Source organism: Bos javanicus, chromosome 16 (assembly GCF_032452875.1).
Source record: "Bos javanicus breed banteng chromosome 16, ARS-OSU_banteng_1.0, whole genome shotgun sequence".
NCBI classification, from domain to species: domain Eukaryota; kingdom Metazoa; phylum Chordata; class Mammalia; order Artiodactyla; family Bovidae; genus Bos; species Bos javanicus.
In genome coordinates, this window is record NC_083883.1 from 53,190,146 (window position 1) to 53,208,875 (window position 18,730).

Sequence of the window (18,730 nt, forward strand, 5' to 3'; positions counted from 1 at the left end):
GGTAAATAAAGAAGCGCCCCCAGCCAGCCCCTTCTGCTGGGCCCCTGCTTTATTCTCTGCAGCTGGTGGGAGTATGCACGCTGGATCCAGCCTCCGTCTGACAGCAAAGCTTGGGAACAGAGGCACAGCTCGGGAGGCTGTCCCCTGGGCTCTGGTCTAAGGGAACTGGGACAAGGTGCAGTGCATGCCAGTCAGGCTCTGTGGGGAACCTGGTGGAAAAGTAACACGAGCTCCTGGGCCAAGTTTTCCTTGCTGCCAAACAGGACAGACTGGCCCAGCCCAGTGCTGGCATCTCCAAGGCTCCTGGGAGGATCAGACCTCAGCCCAGGAATGCTCCTGAAGGCATTGTATGGGGCTCAGGTCTCACTTTCAAGATATACGACCCATCTCTCCTGCCCAGACAGGGGCCCTCCACCTTCTGTGGTTAAGTGCCCCAGCCCAAGCCCCCACCTTCCCTGACAATTCGCGATCCTCCTGCCGCCCAAGGAGAACTCCCTGTGCTGCTAAGCACTGCTGGGGCAGCACTGGCTTTGGTGGCCCTTGGCCTGCTCCGTGCTGGGTCCGAAGCTTGGGAGGGTGGGCAAGAAAGTATGAGGGGAAGGGTCACTTCAGTCACGGGGGCTGCTCGTGCCTAGGGCAGTCGGCTGAAACGACAGTCCATCTTCACCTCTCCCGTGTCTGGCAGGTTCTATCATCGTCTCCACTTTGCAGATGAATAAACGGCATCTCGGAGGGGCTGAGGGACTGGCCCAAGGTGTGGGTACTATGCAACAGAGCCAGGGTTTGAAGCCAGGGGCCCTGACCCCAACCCCGACATGGTACTGCCTCCATCAATACCAAGACGAGACCCAGTGACAACAGACAAGTGACAGTCACAGCCTGAGAGGAGGGGAAAGAGAAATGAGCAAAACCAAAAAGATTGTACCACCTTATTGTCCAGGGACAAAAACAGATATTCCAGGGGCAACCTTGAGTCATCAGGAGAGGCTAACCTGTGCTCCTGCGAGTCTGGATGGGAAGGTGGGGCGCACGAGGCTTTGGGGATGCTTGCTGTCCCAGATGACAGTCACATGCGGGGACCCCAAGAGCCCAAGCGAGAGGAGGCAGTCTTGCGTGCAGAAATGCCTCAGGGTTCAGGAGGACTGCAGCCAGCCTTCCCTCAGTTCAGCAGCTTCTTGTGTGAGCTGAACATCAGACCCCACCCAGATCCAGGCTGGCCCTTGTGACCCACATGTCCGATGGCTGAGTGGGAGCTGCAGGTGGCGATCAGAACACAATCCACTGGCTGGAGTTTACGGATCCAATCAGCACACATCCGGGCTGAACGTAACCTGGGGTGATTAGATTTTCTCGCATCAGGAAAACCAGAGCCGAGGACAGCAATTCTGAGTGTAGCGTGTCATTACTCTAAGTGCAGCCACCCCGTTTTTAATTACAATTCCCTCCAGCAGGACTGGGCAGGGCCAAGATGCTGGGCAGAGCTCTTTCCTTAAGTGAGTCCCAGCTCTGCTTCGGCTGGCTGAAAGCGGAGCCAGCTGGGTGGGGAAGGAAACCAAGATGCCTTCCCCCACTCTTCAAGGAGTGCAGGGGAAGCCAGGAGGCGGAGGAAGAGGGGGAGATGGAGGGGATGCTGTGAGACCCCCATTCAAGGGATCTGCGGCCAAATGGAAGGAGGAAACAGGCCCTGCCTGCAGCTCCTGCTTCCTCTGAAGGGGGGGACCACCTGCCCTCATTCCCCCCGCTCCCCAGTCCAGGTCCTCCTACTCACAGCTGGCTTCCCTGCCTTCACTCTGCACCCCCAGGCTGGCTTCGGAAACCCCAACCTGACTCCATCACTCCCTGCCTAGAGCCTGCAATGGCTCCCTAGTGCCCTCAGGCTGGAGGGGAAACCACTCTGCATCTAAACTGCCAGCAAGTCGTGTGTTTTCTCCACCCTGTGCCACCAGAGGCCCGGCTTTCCACAACCTCCCCCCACCCCCACCCTCGCCCACTATTCTCGATGCTGCAGCCACAGGGGCTGCTTCCAAAGGCCAATCAGATTGAGTTGCTTCCTTGCTTAAAACCAGAGCGTCCTGCCATGTGCATAATGAAGTCCAAACTCCTCACTAGGATCGCAAAGCCCCACATGAACTACCCTTCATTACATCTCCGCATCCCCCATACCCCATGCCCTCCAGCCACACAGAGGTGGTCTCAGTAAACTCTGTTTTTGGTTAAAGGTCTCTACTCCGGAGAGGCCAGCTCTGGCCACTGCCTGCAGAAAAGCCCTGTCTCCCCACCCGCCTCCCCTCCCCACCGTCTACCACATCTCATTTTATGCTGTATGGCACATACTACTATCTCTCTTTTTTTTCTTGCCTGCTCATTAATTTATGACTTGATTCCTCTCTAAACTGCTGGGCTGGGAGGAGGTGGCTGCAGAATGGGTTTGCTCTCCATGATACCCTCAGCCCCTTGCCCTGGGCCTGGCATGCAGCCGGGGTCAATCGATACTTCTGGAATGAAAGACTACCTGCGTTTCTGATAGCTGGCAGAGTGCCTGCTGGTGTGAGTTTGATGCAACTGAAAAGAGAAAAGGAGCAGCAGCCACTGCTTATGGAAGCCTTACCACTCAGCTGGGTGAGTGTGGGCTGGGCGCGGGGGACCAGCCAGGGCTGGCCAGAGTCCCCCACCCCCACCGCCCACACACAGCAGCAGCAAGGAGGAACTTGCCTGCCCAGGGATTGAACCCAGGCCCCCTGCACTGGACCATCAAGGAAGTCCCACTACAGCCTCTCTGTACCAAGATTCTGAGTTACGTTCTTTTCCAGAAGTGACATCACAATAAGAAGACCACAGTTTATCCCCTTGAGGTCCTGCGATCCCCACTCAGGGCGGGATAGGGGCACCAGGCTGGAGCTCCCCCTCTGTCACGTGAAGAGGCTGCTTGCTCCTCTGGTGACACTCGCTCAGGCTGGTACCCAGCAGGCCTGTGGAACCGCTTGGAACGTGCCAAGCAAGGAAAGCTTCAGGTCAGCACTTTCCGGGATTTGCCACTTTAATCTTAAAATATTCATAAAGAGAAGTAATATCACTGTACATGGGCTTCCCATCTGCAAACGAGGATTCACATTTGCTCCTGGTGCTCGGCCAGTGCAGTGCAGCGCAGGGCAAGGAAAGAGCGTTATGCAGAATCAGGGCTGCCAAACTGGCGGAGCCCCTAAGACAGGCAGTGAGGGCCGTGCTGTCCTGAGAGCATCAAGTTCCCAGCAGCCTGCTACCGCTGTGCTTCACTCTGCACTGATGTGATAATACCATCCATGGTCCATATTCAACACACAGTCCATACTCAAGGGTCCCCAAATACATGGTCCTTATTCAAGACCCGGAGATTAAGTGCTGCAATGAACTGCCAGGGTTCCTGACTCTCCTTTAATCTGGGAGGTGCCCTTTGCCTTCTGTGGGTCTTTCATAACACGGAAGCTGCCTGGCTTCCAACCCAGCTAATCCACAGATGATGCTGTATGCTCACACTGTACCTCATCAGGAGGCCCCTAAAGGCAGTTTGTCCATTACTGATGATTTTCAATTAAATCTACACTTATTAACTCGTGTTCATCTTTTCCCCTCTATTCCCCGCTTTGCTTAATCCATTCCTCTCATTCTTTTGCATGTTCAAACTGTCCCATCTTTGCCAGCAGGAGCCTCTTGAAGCCAGTGCCTGGGTCTTTCCGACCATCTGTCTTTGGACGCATCCCTGCTTTTTAGAGCGGCAAGAGGTTCTAGTCACACTCTGTTACTTTCCACTGCCTCACACCTGGAATCCTCTGTGTGTCCAAGGGGCCCTGGCTCCTTCTCATGGGGGACAGCGTTGAGAAACAGAGCTGCAGGCACTCGGCGTATACACTGCTACTGGGGGGTCACACTGCTTCCTTGTCCGTCCCATGATTATAAACACATATGTCATCAAATATGCATACTGGGGACTTCACTCGTGGTCCAGTGGTTAAGAATCTGCCTGCCAATGCAGGGGACACAGGTTCAGTTCCTGGTCTGCGAAGATCCCACATGCCGTGGAGAACTAAGCCTGTCGCAGAGCCTGGGCACTGCAGCAGGAGAAGCCACTGCGGTGGGAAGCCTCAGCACCACAACTAGAAAGGAGCCCCCAGTCACGGCAACTAGAGAAAATGCGCATGCAGCAACAAAGGCCCAGAGCAAACAGAGGAAAAAAAAAGCACACTGATGTCCCAAATCCAATCCCACACGTTCCTCTTTTCCACATTCCCTTCTTCTACTGACAGAACCTGGTACCTGACAGACTGTATTTACTCATTAACTCTATTCCATAACAACAAAATAATTCAAGGATTATCACCCCAAAAGCACTGTCAACAAATGTACTAGGTAAACATCAAAATATGCTTCTTGTTTTTCCCTTACTTGAAGCCTCTGAATGTCTTCTGCAGTGTGGACAATAACTTGTTTCGTATCCGTGATGTTTTATCCTCAGGGTCAATCCCTCTGCTGAGTCAGAAGGTAGATGCAGATGAGACTTTGTGAGTTGTACCTGAATTTCCTTCTATGGGGGGGGGGTGGTCACACCATCCAGCGTTTCCACCAACTATGGGTGAGGTGTGCCAAGAGTGTGCTTGTGTGATTTTTGCCCATCTGAGAGGTGAGCAGTGATATCTCTGGGTTGCTGTCATTTGCATTTTCTTAATCTAACTGCATCCTCTTTCAGCCCAGGGCCCACCTGGAATGTGCTAAGCTGGGCATCCCAGGCAAGGTAAAAGTCGGGGTGGGGGGAGGGGTACACAGTTTCACCATGCCCACCCAGCCCGGTGTGAACAGTGCAGTCAAATGGTGCCCCAGATAAAACTCTGGCACCTGGGGAGGGGAAGGAGTTCTCTGGGTGTCTAGAGAAACCTCAGACACATGCCCTGCTCATTTCTGGAGTAAAGAAAAGGCTCCCTGCTGCCTTGAACAGGCCCAAGGAACATTCTGGCCTTCTGCTCTGATGGTCATGGGCAAGCAAGCTGGCCAGGGGGCCAGGTGTTCCCTCAACAGAGCTCAGAGTAGGAGCTAAGGGTGTCAGCTGGAGGGTGCCCTGCGGGCTGTCATTACTCGCTGGGACTTCTTTCTGAGCCTGCATCTGTGCTTCCTGTGCTAGGCTCCTGGGCCAGGGAAGATGTCTTTAGGAACTGAGGTGGTGGGAAGATGCAGCACTGTGCCTCCAGCCTCCCTGCCAGGACATGGGGACCATCTCTGGACAGCCCCATGCCAGGTGCCCCTTCAAGGTTTTGGGGTGCTGAAAACAGCAGGGGACAAGCTGAGAGGCCTCATCCTTCCCAAGCCCAAGGAGTGTAGGATCTAGAGGCAGAATGAATGGGCTGGGGTGCTGATCCTGGCTGCGCCAACCATCTGAGTGCCCCATGCAAGTTCCTTTTACCTAGAACCTCAGTGACCTCCTCTGTGAAGTTGGGGTGGTAACAGAACCCCTTCTCATGGGCTGGCTGTGAGGATAAAATGGGACATGTATCAGAGAGCCTGGCATACAGCAGGCACTCAATAAATGCTAACTCCCTCCAGGGGACAGCCCCTTCTGGACTTCTGCTGGCTGCCCAGGATAAGTCCCTTCTAACAGGCGCTTCACTTCTCATTTCCTCCAAGTGAGAAAGGTACCCTGGATGGGTCACCATACCCGGGGCATCATGGTTTGAGCAAGCTTGGGGTATGGTATAAAACTCACTTAAAAAGGCATTGCTGTACCTTTCCATCCTAAAATTCTTAAGATGAAACTGCTGTTTATGCCAAACACAGCCAGCCAAGACGGCCATGACTCCCACCCAGGACCACCACAGACAGTTGCACAGCTGGTGCTCTGCCTCAAAGTGCCTGGTAGCTGAGCTGAGTGGGAGATAAAATCCAGCTGGTGTTCCGCTTGTCAAATTGTGCAGCTTAGCGCAGGGTCACAGCTACCTGGAGCACAGGCGCCTCTCTGCCCCCCTGCCAAACCCTGCAACAGGACTGCAACCCCTTAGGAATGTGGCTACACCAGGTGCTGCCTGCCAGCGACAGGCGACAGGTCAGCAGGGCTGTGCTCAAGGTGGGGCATGGGGACACACCTTTTCCTCATCTGTCTACATGCCTTTTTCTCTCATCCAAGTACTAATCAGGCCTGACCCTGCTTAGCTCCCGAGATCAGATGAGATCGGGTGTGTTCAGGGTGGTATGGCTGTAGACTACATGCTTTTTTCTAATTTGCACTAAGGCTATTAAATTAGGCTAGCAGGAGTCACATTAATTTAAAAAATACTCATTTACAATCCACAGACTGGTGACTGGCCTATCCTTCTTGAGGTAAGATCTTTATGTACAAACTGCTCTACTGGGTTCAAGATTCCATTAAAAAGTTTAGAAATCTGTTTTAGGACCAGAGACAGTAAAAAGTGAAGAAGCTCAGTGAGCATTCAGGGTTGGGAGTTAAGATACAGGTCTAGGCCGCAGCTTCTAGCTTCTAGCTGGGGCACATCATTTACCCACACAGAGCTTGGCCGACGGCTCCGGTCACTTCCCCTCACTCCCTGCTCCACAGGGGAGGCTGCTCTGATTCCTCTGGGAACCTGAGCCCCCAGGAACACCTTGCTCCACTGCGAGACACCAGGTCCATGTGGGTGGGTAGCAATGGTTGTCTGGAAGCCCCACCTTCTCAAGGCCTCACATGCTCCTGCTGAGGTTTACGAGGAAGGACACACAGGCTGGAGACAGGAGTCTCCTGCCGTCACTCCACCTCCCTCTCTGGCCTCCCTCATCCTTCCTTCTGGAGCCGCCACCCAAAAGCTTTGTTCCTCTGGTGTCAACTGGGGATGCGCTCCATGACTTCATAGCATCCGTCTCCACCTCTGCTCCCTCCTGCTCAACAGGGCATCGGAATGGTTTCTTAGGTGTCATACTATGCCACTCTGTTGTGGTAAACATCACGCCTTTTTCTGGTCCATAAAGAATGGAAGGGTCCATCGTGCCCTTGTAAATCATGATGCTGGCTGCGCATGTGGCCTCAGAGCACATAGATGAACCTGGGGTGAGGGAAAGATGTTCTCTGGGCCATGGGGTCAGGGTGCAGGTGGAGGGATGTTGTTCCTCTTCTCCAGCAGGGCAGGGGACCCCCTTAGCCACCTCCTGGTTACCTGTGTGTACAAGGAACATCCTCCGTACACAGCTTTGCTTATGCTTTCCTCTGACCTGAAGTACCTATCTGACACCTGTCCACCTCCTCACATCCTGTCTGTGGTCAAGGGCTATAGATCCCATCTGTCTGAGACAGTCCCAGTTTGCTCTGATTGTTGGAGGAAAACTTAAAAAAAAAAACTTTTAATTTTATATTGGAGTATAGTTGGTAAACAATATGTGTGTTTCAGGTATAGAGCAAAGTGATTCAATTCTACATATACATGTATCAGATTATTTTCCCATTGAGGCTGTTACGTAAGGCTGAGCTGAGTTCCCTGTGCTATCCAGTAGGCCCTTTTGGTTATTCATTTTACATATAACAGTGTGTACACGTCCATCCCAAATTCCCTATCTATGCCTTACTATCAGGACAACTTTTAATAGACCCTCTTTCTCTTATAAAACTTTCCTTGTTTGGAAAATAAAGTATACAATCACTCTGAACTCAGTAAAAGAAAAATAACAAAGGAAGAATAGCAGATATTTAATTATTAAATATTTACTGTCCCAACCTCTTTTTATGAATCACCTCATTTATTCCCTACAACCACTGAGTAGATGCTGTTATGATACCAATGTGGATATTCTACCTATGGGGAAGGAGACTTGAGCAACTTGTCCAAGTTCAAGTGGAGGGGACAAGCCTGGTCCTGATTCTACTTCCCACATGCCCCTGGGCATGTCATGCGACCCCTCTGAGCTTATGTTCCTCACATGGAGAAAAGGAGAATAGCAAGGATCCTCGTAGGATGGTGGGATGCTGAGCTGGCCCCCGAGCGGTCCTGGGAAGCATGTGAGCCTACTGCCTCTGCGGAGGCTCTTCAGAGTCACATTTCTCTGGGAACTCCAGCCAGGAAACCGCCCAGGCACCCAGTCCCTCTCCCTCTGGGTACCACCCCAGCCCGCTCTACCCTTGAAGGAAGTGGTTCTCCCCCAATCTGCAGTCACTTGACAACAAAAAAGGGGTGCACCTACCTACCTAGGCCATCGCCCAGACTAGGGAGGAAGCAGGGAATACAATGCACTCCACAGTCATCCTGGCAGATAACCAAGGTCAGGGCTTGGATGGTCCCAACAGGTCATGAAACCAGAAAAGTCAGGCTGAGGAACACCGCCCATGACCAGGCCCTCCAGACCAGAGACACCCCGTGCGCACGTTCACATGGGATGTGAGCCCTCCCCCTGCCCTTGGTCCATTTCCTGGGCACCTGCTGGGTGCCAGCCCCGTGGGCTCAGCACACATCCCGTCTCTGCTCTGTCCTGCTTCCCCAGCCTTGCTCACTCCTGGGCAGCAAGAGTGGGACAATCACAGAGACATAAACACGTTTCAGACCCTGACTTCAAGGCGCTCCCAGCCTTAAAGCGCTGAGTCAATAGCCACCTCCCCGAGAAGGAACCGTCCTGAGGGCTCCGTGGTGCTTTCCATCTTGTGCCTTCATCTCAGGCCATATGCTGCATCCGGTGCTGAGCACTGGGTGGGAGACAGCAGCGCCAGGATGAGCATCTAACCGGGCCCGTCTCCAGGACAGCCAGGAGCCAAGACCGACTGAGACAAGCTCGCTCCAGCCTCTTCCTGGAGGGCTTGGCGGCTGTTAGGAACATCGACTGGTCACGGGCAGCATCCCTCAGCTTGGCTATTCTGATTACGTGACCTGTTGGTACCATCTGAGCTCCGACCTTCGTCTCCTGCCAGGATGGCCACGGAGGGCACTGTGTCCCCTGCTCCCTCCCCAGCCAAGTGATGGCGTGAGGGGAGACCCAGCAAGGGTGCACCCCTTTCTTGTCGTCAAGTGACAGCAGAATGGAAAGAATCACTTCGTTCACTTCATCCCCCGCCTTCTGCCTGAGCCCAGGGTTTGTTGTTTTTCTTTTTAAAGATTTCTTTTTAAGTCTTTATTGAATTTATTACAACATTACTTCTGTTTTATGTTTTGTTCTTTTTGGCTGTGAGGCATGTGGGATCTTAGCTCCCCAGACAGAGATCAAATCCCCACCCCCTGCACTGGAAGGCGAAGTCGTAACCACTGGGCTGTCCAGTAAATGCCAGCCCAGGGGTTCTTGCTGAAGTCTTTTCTTTCCTTGGGTACCACTCTTCTGGCGAGGCCTGAATCAGAAAGATGCTTCTAGATCTTCATGGCCCAGAGCTCCTGGGTGAGCAAGTTTCTCTGGAGGTCAGGGGCTGCAAAGGTCAGAGGCTGAGGGCTACTGGTTGGCCCTGGAGTGTAGATCTTGGTCCTGGGCTGGGGTGAGAGTGGCAGGCTGGTGGCAGGCAGAGGCCCAGCTGGTGTGACGTGGGGACATGCCATACTGTCACCACCTCTATCACCACTTCTGCAGTCAGCAGGCAGCGTCAAGCTGCTGTCCTGGCTTTCTCAGAGGTTGGCTCGATACCGACCCCCCCAACACACACACAGGTATTTCCCCTGCATTCTGAGTCTGCTGCTTGAGGTACAACAGGGACTCATAAGAACACTTAGCCCAACCCTCCCACTTTCCAGATGAGGCCCACAGAGGCTGGGGGCAACCGTGCTGGAGAGCCCTGGACCCCGGACTGCCAGCACCGACAAGCACCACTGCCTCTAATTCACAGGCCCAGCCTGTCACCAAGAAGCACATCACAAATGACTCATTAAAAATCACAGAGACACGTCGTAGAGAATGGACGTGCGGACATAGCGGGGGAAGAAGAGGGTGGGAGGAACTGAGAGAGCAGCACTGGCATGTATATACGACCATGAAATAGCCAGCAAGTGGGAGGCTGCTCTAAAGCACAGGGAGCTCAGCCTGTGATGACCTGGAGGGGTGGGGTGGGGTGGGAGGGAAGGAAGCTCCAGAGGGAGGGGATGTATGTATACACCCAGCTGATTCACACTGTTGTACAGAAGGAACTAACACAACATTGTAAAGCAATTATCCTCCAATTAAAAATAGAAAAAAAAAAAAAGAATAAAGAGTCAGCATGCAGAAAGGGCTAAACAAACAAACAAAACCCTGTTAATCATTTAAACAAGCAGCTGTGGGCTCCCCCATGGGGCTGTGTAGGGCACTGGCTAAACCCCCGAGGTCCTAGAGTCAGGCACATCGTCCCTGCATTAAATTCCACCTTGCAGCAGCTTACTTCTCTGGCTCTCCATCTTCTCATCTGAAAAATGGGGAGACCTCTCTGAGATCATTCATGGGTTTTACAGCCTATGTGTTCCTGGCCCAGAGCACTATTGAATAAATACACAAAAATTGCATTCATTAGCTACACATTAAATGTTAAGTGTTAATCTTTAAAATACTCTGAAGCCATTGGATTTTAATCTCCATCTTTTCCCTAGCTTGGTACCTGCTCCCTGAGCTGAATCAGAACACTCCTTTCTAAATTGCTGAGTGTTTTGTTTAGGGTTTCCCCAAAATGCCTCTCCTTCTTCTGTGCCCCACGTCAGGCTCTGGGCACGAAGCCTGCCAGGTTGTCAGCAGCTTCTGTCACAGCCACTGGCCAGCCCATGTGGTTGGACCTATTTAAAGAGCTGGGCTGGGAGCCCAGGCCAGAGCACATGCAGCCTTCAACCTCACTGATCTCTGCCTGTTCATGGAGCCCAAGAGCCTCAGGTGCTGAGGTCCTGACAGGACAGAGCTCTGCCCACCTGGGGCTGAGTTCCCTCTGTGGCCAGCATGAAGGCTAAGCTGCAGGCTGCCTGAGTGGGGCCTGCAGGGCGATGAATGCCCTTCAATGCAAAATGCCCCCAACCCAGGATTCCTAAGCCACCAGACCCTCTTTTTAAAACACCTCTACAGATAATAAATAACATAGTAACTGCACATGTGTAACACGGACTGTTTGATATAACCTGACATACATAAACATCCGTCGACCCAAAGATTGCTCCTCCCCCTGGAAAGCCGTACTCCTGCCCCTCCTCCCATCTCCCATCAGGTTTCATTTTCTAGAGTTTCATATGAATGGAACCATACAGGATACACTTTTTTTCTTTCTGGACTCTGGCACTCAGCATAATGAGTTTGAGATGTACCACGTGACTGCACATCTCAATAGTTTGTTGCTTTATTGCGGAGTGGAATTCCACCGTAGGTTATGTTGGTTTGTTTATTCATTCCTCTGTTGATAGACGTTTGGGCTGCTTCCAGCGTTTGGCTATTACAAAGAAAGCTGCTAGGACCGTTTGTGCACAAGTCTTTGTGTGGATATGTATTTCCTAGGGGAATAAAGACCTCGGAGTGGAAGGACTGGGTTTCCTATCTCATCCCACTGCAAAAAATGTCCATGTCCCCCACAGTACTGAGAAGCCTCTAACACTTATGATTTTGTTTTTCTATGTTCCTTGTTTGCTGTTGGCCTTATCCTTCCCCTGTGTGGCAGATGGTATTTTTGCAAAGATGGACACAATAATACTTCCCATACGTGCTTTTTATAGTGCGGAGTCTGGCTGGCCTTGTGGCTGGCCTGTCATCAACAGAATGTGGCGGAAATGACACCAAGTGATGCCTGAGACCGACAAGCCTTATAGCCTGCCCCTTGATTTCCTGGAACCCTTTCTGTGGGATCCCTGAGCCTGTGTAGGAGGTTTGACTGCCTTGAGGAGGGGCCACAAATGGGTGTTTGGGTTGTCAGTCTCACCAAGGCCCCAGACATATGAATGAAGCTGGCTTAGACTTTCCAGGGGAAAAGCCCACCATAGCAGGACCCCACCCACCCAACCCCATCCACCATGTGGAACTGGAAAATCCCCCAGCCAAAGAACTGCCCAGCTGCCAAGTTCCTGACACATAAAATCATAGGATGTAAGAAAAATGTGGGTTGTTTTGAACCAGTAGGATTTGGGGGCTGTTTATTACACAGCAGATCCATGAAAAATGGACCTTCTGTTTTGCTCACAGATTACCCCAAAGGCCCAGAACAAAGCCTGGCAAATAGCAGAACCTCACTGTTTGCTGAATGAATAAATGAGTGGGGTTCTAGGTAAGATTTTATCAACACTGGAGAGATTTCTACTGATCAGAATTGAAAGCAGGACAGGATCTGTGTCAGGCAGGAGACTTCAAGCTCAAACACTGAGACCTGCATGCTGTAAAACCCTCCAGGAACCTCAGTTTACCCAACTGTAAAGTCAGGCTAACTCCACCCACATCGTGGGCTGGATCTGAGGAGCAAGTGAAGGTGGGGTGTGGAGGGCTCGGCACAGGGCCAGCCCAGGAGGTCCCCGAGAAGGCCTGCTGTGTCTGACTGGACCTGTGCCACCTCTGTCCCCCCTTGCCCGTTTCACTGAAGGCCCCCAAGGCCCTGCTCCCTCCTTTCCTGTCTGACCATCATCAGGGGCATCTCCCAGGGGACCCAACCAGGACTGAGGAGAATCACAGCTAGGGCCCCCGTCAAATTTGACCCCGTGTCCATGGCCACCTTGGGTTGGTGCCCACCATGGCCACCCGAGAAGGAGGGCCAGCTTTGAACACTCTTCCCCCACCTCTGCCCTGGCCTGGCTCAGGCCAAAGCTCTTCTCCCAGGACAGAGGCCAGTGTGACTCTCTCACTCTCTGCCACAGATTCAGGACCCTGTCCTGTCCATCACGGCAAGATGGGCTCACACAGTGATGGAGGCCACAGCTCCAAACAGGGTTGAACAGGGTCTCGGGCAGTATCTTCTAAGAGGCAGCTTTAGAGCCTGGCTTTTCTCACACTGAGCTCTGCTCTCCTCCTTTCAGCCAATCGGTCTCTGACCTTCCTGGGAAGGGAGTGGGGATTAACTAAAGCAGTGGCTCAAGGTCTGCAACCCATGCTCACACCTTAAATATGGTGGCCGAGGCCACTGACATGTCCCGGGGCTGAAGTGTGTTCATTGGGCTGCGCAGGGAAAGGAGGCCGGGAAGAGAAGCTCTTGGCTTATGTGTCCCAGAGACCAGCCTTGACACCTTCACCCCCTGGGACAACCTCTGGAGCAAAGACTAGGAATGAATCCACAAATTCTGGTGCCTCAAAGGGCCCCGGAATGACACTCAAGGATACTGTGCTTCCAAACCCAGATCTGGCCCTCTGTCTTCTTTCCTCCCAATTTCACTCCCTTCCTCTCTTCTACTATGAACACCCCCTCTAAGACCTCAGAATCAAGAGAATCTGCTAAGAACAGAGATTTGGTAACCAGGGTCACTGGGGATCAAGTCTAACAGCCAGGAAACTAGAAAAATCTGAGCCTCTCTCATCCCCATTTTGTAGATGGGGAAACTGAGGCTAATAAACACTACTCATCTTCTAACAAGGGTTGCTGGGAGGGTCAGTGGGTTCATGCAGCAAAGCTAAGTCCAAGTGCTAAATAAATGTTAGCTGACAGAGAGTGAAGTAAGTCAGAAAGAAAAAAAAACCATATATTTACACATATATATGGAATCTAGAAAAATAGTATGTGCATGCTAAGTTGCTTCAGGCATGTCCAGCTCTTTTTGACCTCATGGACTGTAGCCTGCCAGGCTCCTCTGTCTATGGGATTCTCCAGGAAAGAATACCGAAGTGGGCTGCAATGCCTTCCTCTAGGTCAGGATCTTCCTGACCCAGGGATCGAACCTGCATGTCCTGTAGCTGCTGCACTGCAGGCGGATTCTTTCTCTGAGCCACCAGGGAAATGTTACAGATGATCTTATTTACAAACAGAAATAGAGACACAAATGTATGGACACCAAGCTGGGAAGAGGTGGGTGGGATGAACTGGAAGGTTGGGATTGGCATATATACACTATTGATACTAGGTATAAACAGGTAACTAATGAGAATCTGCTGTATAGCACAGGGAACTCTACTGGATGCTCTGTGGTGACCTAAGTGGAAGGAAACGGAAATGAGAGGGGATATATGTATACACATAGCTGATTCACTTTGCTGTACAGTAGAAACCAACACAACATTGTAAAGCAACTGTACTCCAATAAAAAAAAAATAATAAAAAAGCTAGCCGAGGTGATTATTGCTCAAAAGGGATTTATTATGTGTTCACACCTCAGTCATCCCAACTACGAAATGGGTGTATGAGGTATTTTTTCCTAAATAGGGAACAGCGGTTGGGCTCTGGTACTTGCTTCTTAAACAGATATGTGGAGGGTAAGTCCTGGAGGGTGTCTGAGTATTTTCAAACTAACCAGTCTTGCTGCTTTTCTCAGGATAAATGGAAGACTGCCACAATCAGAACATTAATACATAATGTAATCTACTGAGAATTCAACTCAAAGCATTGAAGGAGACCCCAGAAAGAGTAATTGCTTGGGGGGCCGTGGGAGTAGACTCTGGTCTAGGGACGCAGAAACGGTGACAAAGGGGACGTGGTGGAGGGACTGGACTGGCTGCCTTTCCAATTCACAGAGTCCAGGACCCAGGGGGAAATCCCAGACAGGGCGAGGAGAGAGGACACAGGTGTAAAAACCTATAAAAGGCAAAGAAGCCCAAAGGGACAAGGCTGATGCCATGTGTCACCAGAACCCCAGATTCTAAGCAAATTCTGGATATGGTTCTAGTTAAATGTTCTCTGTGAAAGACAATTATCACATGATATCACTTATATGTGGAATCTAAAAAAATGATACAGATGAATTTATTTACAAAATAGAAACGGACTCACAGATATTAATAACAAACTTACAGTTACCACAGGGGAAAGGTGCAGGGAGGGATAAATCTGGAGTTTGGCATTACCATATATACACTCATATATAAAACAGATAACCAGCAAGGACCTGCTGAATAGCACAGGGAATGCTCCTCAATATTCTATGATTACCTAAATGGGAAACAAATCTGAAGAAGAATAGATACATGTATATGCGTACCTAAAGCACTTCGCTGTACACCTGAAACTAACACAACATTGTAAATCAACTTTAATATAAAATAAAAATTAAATTAAAAAATAAATACAAAATGCTCTCTGTTGTGGATCCACAGTCATGGCCACCAACAAACTTCACTTTCTGGGAACCAGAGCCTCGAGGGCCTCTGCCCACATGATGGTCACATGACTTGCTCTGGGCAATGAGATCTCAGCAAACAAGCAGCAGGAGGTGGCTTGAAAAGCACTCTTGCAACACGCTATAGCATCGAAGGTGCTGATGATGGGCGAACTGGTCATACAGGGACTCTGCAACTTTTCTGGAAATCTCAAACTTCTCCAAAGAAACATTTATTAAAAAAAACACGTGCATCACAGAATGTGCTCTTTTTTGGGACTCTAGCTGCCATGTGAAGCAGCTAACCTGCCAGAGACACATAGCCTAGCCAGAGCTGCGACAGACAGAAAAGATTCTGGACACTTCTTTGACCTGACCCCAGATCAAATCTAGAGCCTAAGATCCTTTCAAGGGGGATCTGTTAACTGTTAAAAACAGTCAGTAGCGTATTTGGAAGATATTCTGTCAATAGAGTTAAAATTCTCTGGAAGCTTCTACCAAATTCTAAGATGTATCACCTAAGTGTCTTTGACATCAGGGCTGTGGGACAGAGGGGCTGGCTTTGGGGGGATGGGGGGCTGCAGCAGCCACCAAGACATCAGACTAGATGGCCCAAGAAAACAGTGGAAGCTTCTGTGTATGACTTACTTATCAAAGGGGAGCATATAAATTCAACCCAGGGCAACAGACTGCCCAGAAGATGAACAAATCCTTTGATGCAAGGAATGAGAAAAGAATGGAGTGTGGATGTGGGAAGGGAAATAGGAAACATTAAGTTGCTTTTCAAACCCACACAGTGTTGGAGACAAGGATGTGTGTGTAAAAAAAGCAGGTGGGCAGAACCATCCCAGAGAGATGAGACATTATTCTATTCAATCGCCACTCAGGCCACCTACCGCCCCACTGTCTGCAGGCCTAGTTACTCTCAAAAAGGCAGCCAAGACATGGCCACACCTGCTAGGAACAAAAAGGACACTGGTGTCCCCTGCTGCTCAAGGCCTAGGACGTTCTCTGCACCCCAGAACTCCTCAAAGCAGAGTATCTGCGGCACAGATTCTTACCTGCCAGCCTGTTTGGTCATTAAAAAACACACTATTCAATGAATGTGCATTGAGTATGTTGTGGGTTTCAGGCGTGTCACTGGGTTCTGGGCAGGACCTGGGTCTGATCCGCCTCCAAATGGTCTGAGCCACAGGCACAGGTTCTGTTGTGGGGAAGCTTTCAGGAAACATTTGTTGAACGAGCCGATTAAATAATAAGGCCCAGTTCCTTCTAGGAGCTCAGTGTAGGACAGGTGACTCGTTGTGAGGCAGGGACAAGGCCCTGCCAGGGCTTACTCCTCACGCTGAAGACAGGAAGCCTGGGCATCGTTTCTCCTTTGCCGCGCTCACCAATCACTGGCTTTGTTCAGATAATAAGGCTACATCTGTGCTGGGAGCTGCGTCTGTAGGAGCCTGGCAAGTGGCAAACCCGACAGGAAACAGACACCCCCGCAGTATGTGCTGAGTCCCAAGGGAGGTCAGTGTCCAGGGCTGTGAAGTACAGGGAGGAGCCCTTACTAGCCTCTTCCTCCTGTCGTAGTAAATTACTACAGGTTTAGTATCTTATAGTTCTAGACATCAGAAGTTTGAACTCGATCTTGGGAGGCTAACATCAAGGTGTGGGCAGGGCAATCTTCCTTCTGGAGGCTCTAGGAAAGAATCTGTTTCTGTCTTTTCGAGCTTCGAGAGGACATGCACATTCCTTGGCTCGTGGCCCCTGCCTCCATCTTCAACGCCAGCACTGATGGATTGAGTCCTCATGTAAAATCTCCAGCCTGTTCTCTGACTTGCTCTGAGTCTGACTCTTCTGCCTCCTCTTTCACTTTGAAGGATCCATGAGATTACACTGGGCCCACAGGATCATCCCTCCATCTTAAGGATGTCTGATTAACAACTTTAATTCTCATTTGCCATGTAAACCACCATATCCATATGCTCTAGAAAATTGGGAGGTAGACATCTTGGGGGTGAAGGGGTATGATCCTGCCAACCACAGGCCCTGGACCCATCAAGTGGAGATGGTCCAGAAAGGTTCCTGGAAGAAGCAGAGCCTGAATTGGGAATTGGAGGAAGAATGACCCTCAGGAGGCTGGGGGAGAAGAAAGGGCAAATGCAAAGACCCAGAGAAGGGAGAGGATCCACAGGCATCTTGGGGAACTATACATATGTAACACGTGTGTCCACATGCCAGAAGGAGAGAGATGAGGCTGCAAGGCAAGGAGAGGGTAGGAAAGGGCAACAGGACCATCTTAACACCTCATTCCTCATACTTGCCTCCTGCTCAAAACCTCCATGTCCCTGAACCCCAGGGTCCAACCCTTGGGGTTCACCGTGATCATCCCCTGCCACCCTCCACCTTCCCACTCCCGTACACAGGCTGGCCTCCTTACCATGCTATATCCCCTACAGTAATACCTTCTCTGTCCCTGCTGAAGTCTGAACCTGACCCGAACCAGGTACTGCTGTGTAATCTTGGCACATTCAGAGCCCACCTCATGCTCATGTGAAAATTAAATGAGCTAAAGTGTGTGGCATTTTGAGCTAAAAGTGCTCAAAAATGCTGGCTGTCACCACCACTACCACCAACAACATTTCAGGGGGTCCAAGAGGAAGACTATTTCATAACAGGACTTAGACCTTATTTGCCTCTTTTACTGTGTAAATATTTGTAATGTTGGTTAAAAAAAAAAAGCTGTGCTGGGTAAAATGTTGACATCCTTGCAGAAATCATGACAGTGGCATCAAACTGCGTAAGTAGTAACTATGGTCTTTAGATGGAAAAAAGGGAGGGGCAGTTGTACTTAACAATATCCTTGAGGAAGAGGTAAAAATAATTAATTCTATTCAAACTTGATCCCCAAGTACATATTTTTTAAATAAAATGGGAAGTACACTTAAAACTCTTTTGTTGCATATCAAAGCACAACGTCCGTCTCAAGGAAAATCATTCCTGAAACTGTTTGAGTGACTAGCTAGTCACTTTTTGTAGGACATCATTTGTAATTGAAAGAATGAGCGCTGCTGCTGCTGCTAAGTCGCTTCAGTTGTGTCCGACTCTGTGCGACCCCAGAGACGGCAGCCCACCAGGCTCCCCCGTCCCTGGGATTCTCCAGGCAAGAACGCTGGAGTGGGTTGCAATTTCCTTCTCCAATGCATGAAAGTGAAAAGTGAAAGTGAAGTCACTCAGTCGTGTCCGACTCTTGGCGACCCCATGGACTGCAGCCTTCTAGGCTCCTCCGCCCATGGGATTTGCCAGGCAAGAGTACTGGAGTGGGGAAAGAATGACCACCATACACTATAGTATCTGGCAAACTACTGAACTAATAAGTTACCAAATAAGTAAGTCTATTACTTCTAGGAAAACAAGTGACAGTATTTGTTGCCAGTTATAAAACTTGAAATTTTGAGTGAAAATCAGAATTTGGGTAAACTTGATCTGCCACGAGGACTTTACCAGCTCCTCAAGACTTTTCTAAAGAGATTGGTGGTGATGTTAACAGATGTGACTTTTTGATGTTGGACAATGAAATATATTAACCTTTGGAGGATTCA

General features: G+C 50.4%; 1 protein-coding gene and 1 long non-coding RNA gene across 5 annotated transcripts in view; both read right to left on the reverse strand.

Moving 5' to 3' along the window:
• KAZN (kazrin, periplakin interacting protein) overlaps positions 1-18,730 on the reverse strand; it is a 1,344,061-nt gene that overhangs the window by 110,838 nt on the left and 1,214,493 nt on the right. The window lies entirely within an intron of this gene.
• Positions 916-6,867, reverse strand: LOC133227997 (uncharacterized). 2 transcript variants are annotated; one of them, XR_009730016.1, is made up of 2 exons: positions 2,609-6,867; positions 916-1,331 (listed from the first exon to the last, which is right to left on the reverse strand). It is a non-coding gene; the product is annotated as an uncharacterized LOC133227997 (long non-coding RNA). The 2 variants fall into 2 exon arrangements; XR_009730017.1 differs by having other exon boundaries at positions 2,513-6,867.